This window comes from Grammomys surdaster, unplaced genomic scaffold (assembly GCF_004785775.1).
Source record: "Grammomys surdaster isolate TR1022 unplaced genomic scaffold, NIH_TR_1.0 362, whole genome shotgun sequence".
Classification (NCBI taxonomy): Eukaryota; Metazoa; Chordata; class Mammalia; order Rodentia; family Muridae; genus Grammomys; species Grammomys surdaster.
The window spans coordinates 5,112,187-5,122,365 of record NW_021604781.1 but is presented as its reverse complement, the minus strand read 5'-3'; the positions used below and the strand labels follow the sequence as shown (position 1 = coordinate 5,122,365).

At 38.3% G+C, this 10,179-nt stretch overlaps 1 pseudogene; it reads right to left on the bottom strand.

Annotated features, from left to right (window-relative positions):
* The window catches only part of LOC114631423, a 25,956-nt pseudogene extending 16,174 nt beyond the window's left edge, over positions 1-9,782 (bottom strand).
* Positions 9,783-10,179: the final 397 nt, after the last annotated feature.

Below are 10,179 nucleotides of genomic sequence, written 5' to 3'. Positions count from 1 at the left end.
ATATATATATATATATATATATATATATATATATATATATATATATATGACTTGCAGTTAGCAAAGAGCAGGGCATGAAGATCTGGGGTAACATTGTCAGGTATTGTCTCTTTCTTTCCTCCCTAGTGAAAGATTTGATAGACTTATCACCCAGCAACTAATGTAAAATACAAATCTCTGAGAAATATGGAAATAATCATGCATTTAATTTTTTCTAACATTAGGATGCAATGTAATTAGGATACATTTGTGAGTTGTTTAAATGAGTGACAAGAATCAATGTACAAAGATCTGGGTTTTTAATCTGGACTATTAGGTTAACTTTGGGGTCACCTAATATTTTCTCTTTGTGGTATTGCCTGGTGATGGTTTCTTCGCTTCAGGAGGGGCTGACAAGAGCGTACTGTGGAGGTATATTTAAGGGGATTTTCTCTGTAATATTCAGAGACCTACTTTTCTGGATGAGATCATAAACTCCTTGGATCATTTGCATTGGTGATGGCCTTGAGGATTGTTCCTATTTTAGATATGTATTCTAGACTTCCTGTTCTTCTGTGACAGTCATTGGCCACTGGATGGACTGAGATATTTATACCCTAGCTTGGCTAATTAGTTATCTGTGTTGTAGATTTTGACTTATGAGCAATGCTCAGCCTGAACATCCACAGTGCCTCTTGCCAGAGTTTGAAGAAAGAATCATGAACACTACTCGGTGATTTGCTCAGAAATTCACAGAATTTACTGCTCATGCTTTTGTCACACTCTTTCCATTGCTGATCACTGCCATATCCATGTAACTCATTCACTTGTATTTTAAATCTGCCCACCGTAAACATAAACAACCTCTCTACTGTTTTAAAAATGTAGTTGTGGACACCAAAACATTTCTAACTTACTTGTGGGACTTTGTAGCGCTCCAGAAGAGTTCCAACAGCAGCAGAAAATTCACTCCTAGTTCCTGAAATTATTCCAAGAGCTTTGTGTTGAGTCTTGCATTTGTAGTTAGGGATAAACTCACTCCTTCCAGACAGCCACATTAGAGGACCCTCCAAAGTTCTTTGGTGAGAATTAAAAGCATTATAGATGTGGAAACCCAAGGTCATATTGGGAAGTAGGTCAGAGTCCTTATTGATCTCCTCAATGGCAAAGTATAAGGTTATCAAATATTGATAGTTTTTCCATGTTGGTCTAAATGGAGGCAGAATGATGAGAACACTCAGTCCATTTTTCTCAGGAAATCTTTAGCAAATTCAGGAAATTAGAGGTTCTACACCCTGATTTCTTCCATGACTTGTAAAGGTTGTATGAATGAGCCCCTACCAACTCAGGGACATCATGGAATGGCCCTTAAAGTCTCAGAAATTTAACTGTATTCCAGTAATTCATTTTTTTACTACATTATGTAGATTGACGTGTCACCTTTCTGTGTCCTATGATTATTGAATATGAAGATGCTTATAATGTTTCTACTCATGAAAGTATCAGATAATGAATGCAAGAGTCACTAAGGTGTTATCTACAGATGTGAACAAGAGCTTCATATCCTTTTATTTTGGAATGATTCAGTTTCATATTCACTTAAAAAGCTTTAGCTTTCATACTTAAAAATTGTACCAGGTTTGCTTGTATTCATTCCTAGCATTAAAGTGATTCTTTAGAGGATAGAAAGATGGCCAGGCAGCTAGGCACACTGAATCCTATTGAAGGAAACCTGGGATCAGTTCCCTGTGCCCACGGGGTAGCTCAGAACGATCTGTAGCTCCAGGTCATGCAGTAATCTTCCGGCATCTGTAGGCACCAGGAACACATGTGGCATACACTCATATACAAGAAGGTAAGCACTCAAACATATGGAAAAAAACTGTGTAAAATAGTGTTTCTGGTGCTTCAGAAATGACTTAGATGTTATAAGTGACTGCTGCTTTTGTGGAGGACCCTGATTCAGATCATATGTTTTGTGTCACAATAGTATGTAACACCGGTTCTAGGACATCCAGGCATGAGGCACTCATGTGGTACACAAGCAAACATGCATGTAGGCAAAACATTCCAGACATAAAATTAAAGTAAAGAAATCTTTTAAATTTTTAAGAAAAAATTTTAAAAATAGTAAATAGAGGAAAAGTGTTTCTCTGAGTTTGTGGATTAAATGAATGAGTAGTGTTTTCTTGTGTAAATCAGTGAAAGTATGTAAAAATAGAACATGAGGAAAAGATACGTAAAAATAGAACATAAGGAGAAGATATCAGTCCTAAGCCCACGAAGGCATTAAAAAGCGCTCACAATGGGAGGAAATGGAACTTTGGAAAGAGGTATGTGGGCTGTACTCTCTTACTCCTGGAACTTGGTAGTTGGGAGCAGGGATCCTTGGAAGCTACTTTTTTTTCTTTTTTTCTTTTTTCTTTTTTCCCCCTCCCTTCTCCCTCACTGCAGCCCCACTTCCAGCCCAAAGGTTTATTTATTTAATGTAAGTACACTGTAGCTGTCTTCAGACAACCCCATAAGAGGGCATCAGATCTCACTACAGATGGTTGTGAGCCAGCATGTGGTTGCTGGGATTTGAACTCAGGACCTCCAGAAGAGCAGTCAGTGCTCTTAACCACGGAGCTGCCTCTGCGGCCCTAAATTTATTAAATTTTTATTTATTTATTTTGCATGTATGTTTATATGCATATGTGTATATGCATGTGTGCACACAGATAAGGGCACAGGGGACAGTCAGTGAGTGTTGGCTCTCTCCATTTACCATATAGACCTGGGGAGTGAATGTAGATCGTTAGGCTCAGCTGATGACCAGTTGCAGGTCTAAGTGTTAGTCACATCTACTGGAATAAGAAGCTTCTCTGAAAAGGTATGAAGGAAGTATCATTGAAATCCTCATATAATGGTAAGAATTGAAGAAGCAGGTAAAATATTTGCTTATTTGTCACAATAGTAGTAGAGGTTGCTCATTTAGGACCAATGGCACCATAGCCATAGTTTCACAGGTCAGTTAATGGAATAAAACAAGAAACCTACCTCATGAAGCTGGATTTAGACCTGATAAAAAAAATATTGCAGGCTACCCCAAGAATATGTATGCCACTATAAAGTTATACCACCTGTAGGCATATCTTTCCCTGACAGACATAGTTGTAGGTTTCTGAAGTTACCAGTGGTTACATTTTTCTTTATTAATGGACATAAAACATTTCAGCCCTATGGATTCTATGGACTAAAGATTCCATGTCAGCCCCAGCTTTATTTCTCCATGTCCTATGACTCAAGTGTGTGATGTCCTCATCACACGGGTCCTACTATCAAATTATGGAGGGTAACCAAGAGCAACAGAAATAGCTTATAAAGTTTAGGTGTATATGGACAGCATCTACAAAATGTAAAATTGGTAACCCTTACCTGGTAGTGGGCTCTTTGTTGATCATGATATCTGGCAGTGACAATAACCCCCAGCCATAGGATAATCTCATTTAAGATATCTATCTATCTATCTATCTATCTATCTATCTATCTATCTATCTATCTTTCTATCTTTCTATCTGAAAACTATATATATCACATATATTTATATTGTATAAATATATATGTTTTATATATATGATATATACATATATATTTTATAGTAGTATATTTCCATATAGTTTTCTCCAAGGTCTCAGTGTTAGTTATTCTTACACATACTCTCTCTGCTACTCTGATTTCCCAGTATTTACCACTTAACCCTTTCTGCTCCAGTATTTTCATTTCCCTCTTCATATTGCATATGTTCTATTTCCCCACCAGTAAAATGTCCTCTATACTGTATGTCACTATTTTCCTTATTTACATGGTTGTTCCAGTTAAGTAGAGACATTTAAAGATTCAAAATTAGCATCTGAATATGAGAGAAAGCATTTGGCTTTGTCTTATTGTATTTGTCTTACCTCCTTCAGACTGGAAATTTCCAGCTCCATCCATTACATGTGGATTTCACAATTATATTTGTTTTTGGAGCTGAATAAAACTCAACTGGGTACCTATCCCACAGGTTCAATACCTATTTACTAGTTGATGAATGGCCACTTCTAGGCTATCGTGAATAGAGTGACAATGAACATGAATGGTCAAGAATTCCTCTAGTAGGATATGCAGTCCTTTGGGTATATGCCCAGGACTGATGAACATGGTCAACATTGTAGTTCTCTTTGTACATTTTTAAGGATTCTCCACACTATTTTCCATAAAGTGCACACCAGTTTTTAGTCCCCTTAATCCATATAAATGCCAGCAATTGTTGTAAATTACATTTTTGTGTAAGATGAGATCCTACAATGTCTTAATTACATTGATTATTAAGGAGACTGAATACCTTTGTAATTTTTCCCAGCTGTTTTTATTTCATCTTTTCTGAACTCTCAGTTTATTTCCACGTATTTTAAATTGGGTTGTTTGTTTCATGTAGAGTCATGTCAACCTCCATTGGTCGGGCATTCTGACCTCGGTTTCCTTCTATCTCACTTATCTGCTTTTGGATCAGGTGAGAACTTTTGAGATACAGTGTTGAGAGGCCACTCAGTGTTGATGTGTGGATGGGTTGTCTAGAGTGTAGCTCAGTAAGAGTTTGGTACAGCTTCTAACGTAAAGAATACACCCTCTCACAAGGCGGCTGGTCCTTGTTGTCCAACCTCAGAATTTTGATAAAAGCCTTGGAGAGATCAGGGACACAAGGAACACACCTAAACCCTAATAAAGGCAACTTACAGAAAACAAATAGCCAACATCAAATTAAATTGGCAGAAACTCAAAGCAGTTCCACTAAAATCAGGAACAAGATAAGGTTAGTCACTCTCTCTCTATCTATTCAACACTGTACTGACAGTTTTAGTTAGAGCAGTAAGACAACTAAAAGAGATCAATAGAATGCAAATTGGAAAAAAGAAGTCAAAGTATTGATATTTGCAGATGATATACATACATGACCAAAAAATATCTACCTGGGAACTCCTACATCTGATAAACTGCTTCTAGGTAGTGGCTGGATCCAATTTTAGAATTAAAAAAACAAAAAACAAAAAACCAGTAGCTCTCCTATATACAAATGATGAACAGGCTGAGAAAAAAAATAGTGAAGGAAGATGCTTCACAATAGCCACAAATAATACAAGATATCTTGGTGTGATGCTACCAAGCAGGTGAGAGACCTGTATAACAAGAACTTCAAATCTTTGAAGAAAGAAAATATGAGAATATGGAAAGATCGCCCATACTCATGGATTACCATAGTCAAAATAGCCATCTTAACAAAAGCAATCTCTAGATTCTGTTTAATCTCCATCAAAATTCCAACACAATTCTTTACAGAACTTGAAAAAACCACTTAACTTCGCATGGAAACCGCCCCCGCCCCCTGCCAAATCTCAGGGACATAAAAACAATCCTATGCAATAAAAAAATTTCTGAAAGAGTCATCACCCCTGATTTCACGCTGTACTACAGAAGTGTAGTTAATAAAATCACATGGTGCTGGCCTAAAAACAGACATGTTGAACAATAAAATTGAATGAAAGACCTATACGTAATTCCACAAATCTGTGGACATCTGGTTTTTGATAAAGAACTCAGAAATACACCATGGGAAAAAGAAAACATCCTTTAAAATGGTGCTGATCTAACTGGAAGTCATTATACAGAAAAAATGCAAATAGATCCATAGCTATCACCCTGCAAAAACCTCAAGTCCAACAGGATCAAAGACCTCAAGACAAAATCAGATACACTGAACCTGATAGAAGAGAAAGTGTCTATTAGTCTTGAACTCATTGGCACAGGAGACACCTTCCTGACAGGACAATATAGTGCAGTCACTAAGATCAAAAATTAAGAAACAACACCTTGTGAAACTGAAAAGCCTTGTAAGGCAAAGGTTACCATCAGTAGTATAAAAAAGCTACCTACAAAATGGGAAAAAATTTTCACGACTCCACATCTGACAGAGGGCTAATATCCAAAATACATAAAAATCTCTGGCCCGTTGAGTCCACTTGTGGCACAGCCAGCAGAGAGAGGTGAGTTACACGTGGTCCCCTGACCTCTGTCATCTGGCTCATGGTTCTCTCTGCTGTCCTGAGGAGCCTTGTGGGTCTCCAGAAGAGTTCTGCTTCCCCATTGAGGCCTGTGGAGGCCCCATGCACAACCAGTTTAGACCCCTGAACCACCATTCTCCCACCAGTTGGGTTCAAGTGGAGTACAGCCAGCAGAGGTGAGTATATGATACTCTGAGCGCTATCATCTGGATCACAGATCTCCCTGTCCTCCTGATGAGCCTTATGTGATCCCAGGAATATTCTGCTGCCCTGAGGAGGCCTGTGTGGGTCGTAAGAATATCCAGATTAGATTGGTCACTCATCATTCCCCAACCAGTCTGGTCCACTTGGGGCACAGTCAGTAGAGATGAATTGCATGCTGCCACCGGATCTCCATTGCCAGGGACATGGCTTACCCTGTCATCCCAAGGAACCCTTTGTGGCCCCAGGAACATCTAGCTAAGACACATCCCCAAACAATCTATGTGCTGAGTCCACCTGGGGCACAGCCAGCAGAGGTGAATAGTGTTCTGATCCCAGAAATCCACTGTTAGACTCTGCCTGCTTTGCAAAAGAGGCCCAGTGGCATCAGAATTAACAACGGGGACAAGCAGATGGGTAAAGGACAGTGTATGAACACAGTTATCAAGAGCCAGGGCAACATGGTACCACCATTGCCCAGCTATCCTGCTAGAGAAAGCCTTGGATATGTTCACATAGCTGAAGCACAAGAAGATGGCCTTAAGACCAATTCTATAAAGACAACAGAAGCCTTTAAAAAGAAATGGATAAATCCCATGAAGGAATACAGGAAAATATAATCAAACAGGTGAAGGAAATGAATAAAACTGTCAAAGAACAGAAAATGGAAATAGATGTGATAAAGAAAAATGCAGACTGGGGCAATCCTGGAGATGCAAAACATAGGGAAGGGAACAGGACTTATGGATGCAAGCATTGCCAACAGAATTCAAGAGATGGAAGAGAGAATTTCAGGCATTGAAGATACATTTGAAGAAATTGATACATCAGTTGAACAAAATGCTAAATCTAAAAAGCTCATGACACAAAAACATCTGAGAAATCTGAGATACTATAAAAAGATAAAACTGAAGAATAATAAGAATAAAAGAAGGGGACAATTCCCAGCTACAAGGCTCAGAAAATATTTTCAACAAAATTATAGAAGAAAAATTCTCTAGCTAGAGAAAGAGGAGTGTACATATACATATAAAAAGCTTACAGAACACCAAATAGATTAGACCAGAAAAAAAATTCCCCGTCACATAATAATCAAACCACTAAATGTACAGAATAAAGAAAGAATTTTAAAAAGCACAAAGAAAAAAGGCCAAGTAATACATAAAGATAAATCTGTCAGAATTACACCTGCCTTCTCAACAGAGACTCCAAAAGATCGAAGGGCCTGGGCAGATATCTTGCAGTCTCAAAGAGACCACAGATATAGCCTAGACTACTAAACCTAGCATTGTCTTTCACAGACAGGCTTAACAACTAAAAAGGTAATCCCAAAAAGTAGGTTTAAATGAAAATGAAGCTGAAGCTATCATGCTACAAATAACTAAACATTTACATTTAACCATTCCTTTATTCAAGCCAACTTGCTTTTCAATCACAGCTTCCATTAATAAACCATCTATGCCTTCCAATAAATGATTGGATGGGGGAAAAAACCTTTAAATTTGGTGTAAGTTTTGGGGATTTAAGGAAGTGATGAAGGTATGTAAATACAAGCTGTAAAGGTCTGAAGAGGTGGTTTAAAGTGTGTAATATAAGATTTAATGATTTGTAAAGCTCAGAGTATAAAAGATTAATCAGATGAGTTCTGATATACTATTTAGTTCACCCTGGTAAATCACGTGATGCTATTATCATAGTTACAGACACAATTTTTTTTTTAATTTTTAGTTTCCCTTTGTTGTGCTTTAAAAATAGATTTCAGTGAAATCCTCATTGTGCTGAAAAAGTCTCTGTCATGTATACATGTCCATATGGAAAAGGACAGAGGGCAGAGTGTTCGTGTGTTTAGTCTAGAAACATCCTTTTGGTACCCAAGCTTCTGCTACAGCTCTAAAGCATGAGCCTACTCCAACTTCTTACAGACACTCATTACCTACTTTTCCTACAATGAGGATTCCAGTACAGATTACATACAATGGTCATGCTAATATATTTAAAACTTTTATCTTCTTTTGTTAACTTAAGAAAAATAATGTAAGCTTCAAAGAATTGAGATCTGCTCCATACATTACAGGTCAGACAGACTCACACGAGTACTGTGAATTAACAGTTGAAGCTTTCCCACTTATAGCCTGTCTCTGAGGATGGACTCTCTCTGTCATTCTCCTAGTCTCAAGAATCCTTCCACTTCTTGCTGTAGTAGGCCACTGAGCTATAGTTTTTCCATCTTGTAAAAACATCCCTAAGAATACTTTACTCGCAAAATAAGTCAGGCATCTCTGGCATCTTCACATACTCCATAACACCACAACTTTCAGGACCACAGGCCTGAAGATAATTTTCTGCTAACAGAGCAGAGCATGGGTTGAGCCTTCAAAAAGATATTTCTAAGTAAAGGACCATCCTAGTCCAGAACTGATGTTCAAATGAACAGATGTAAAACTATAACCACAGCTGAAAAACAGAAAATATGAAAATGCAAGGCCAAAAGACCCCTTCTCAATGTCATGGCTAACAAATAAATGAACTAAAGGATATTAAATAGATAAAGTACCAGTTAAATGCTTCAAAAAGTGGAAAGGTAAATGACATAAACAGAAAGAAACAAGCAAGTCAGTTCAAATGGGCTTTGAGACAAGATGCAGCAGTATACAGGAGAACTTGGATGAAGGGTGAAAAAACAGCAGTACACATGAAAAAGTCAATACTGAATCAGATTCTGAGGGAGGGCAAGGACAGACAGAAATGTTGAAAATTAAAGACACAAAACTTCCAATAAATCTTAGGACACAGTGTCCCCAGCAGACCCAATTGACGAGGAGGTGAAATATCAGTCATTAGGGTTGTGATTTTCTAAACACTGCCTTAAAATATCAATGGAAAATAAATAAGTCATAACTCTGACCACAATGTTCAAACTCTGAGATGCTTTAAAGAGACCAAAGAAACATGTGGGGCAAAAGATGTTAAGATATGTGGTAAAACCACGGAGACATTCAACTTCATTTTAGCAGTAAATCTTTCACTGTGTAGAAAGAAGCAGACATTCAAACATAAGGCGTTTAGATGCCCAATTGACACGAGCAGAGCGGAACCTCTCCTTGACGGTTGAGTCAATGTCTTAAAATATATAAGCCTGTCTATGGAATCCTAGCACGGTGCTGACACAAGAGTTCTGGTTTCCTTCTTCGATCTCTATGTGATGTAAACATATAAAAGAGGAATGAAAGAGGCAAGTTTGACATTCAGTATCACATTGCTGTGTATTTGTTTCATTAGCCACAAAGGAATTACACGCGCATCGCTGAGTATGCACTGTCATGTAGCCAGAGCACCCTTAGCACGCTCACACAATACTTACAGAATGGCTTCCAATAGTATACTTGGATCGATATCAATAAATTTCTGGATTTCTTTGGGTCCTTCTAGTGTGATGAAAAAGGGAATAAATGCACCCAGGTTTATGTCCGCCTTCATGTAGGTGCTCGGCTTCCAGTACTCAGGACAGCTTTTAGGAGTCATCTCTACTGAGGTAAACAAAGATTGCAGGAACAGGAAGAGACAATTCAAAGGAAAGGACATATTAGAGTCTTTACAACACAGAGACAATGCCCTGTATCTAAGCTGAGCCAAGGAGGTTATTGTCTTAGGTCATGGAACAGGCTCAGACCACAACAATGTCAGAGAAGACTTTGTATGCTGCCTCTGCTTTCTACTGTTGTTTCAGGCCTTCGGCCTGTGCATAGTCTGTGGTTCTCATGACAGACAAGGACACAGGCAGAAGCAAAGTCCAGACAGCCGAGAGTAAGTCACACTGCTTAGACTGTCCTGTAAATGTACTTAGAGTGGCCCTGAATATGCTGGCTTTGTGATCTTATTTTCCTCTCATACAGGTGCTCTGGGGGATTCCATAACCCTG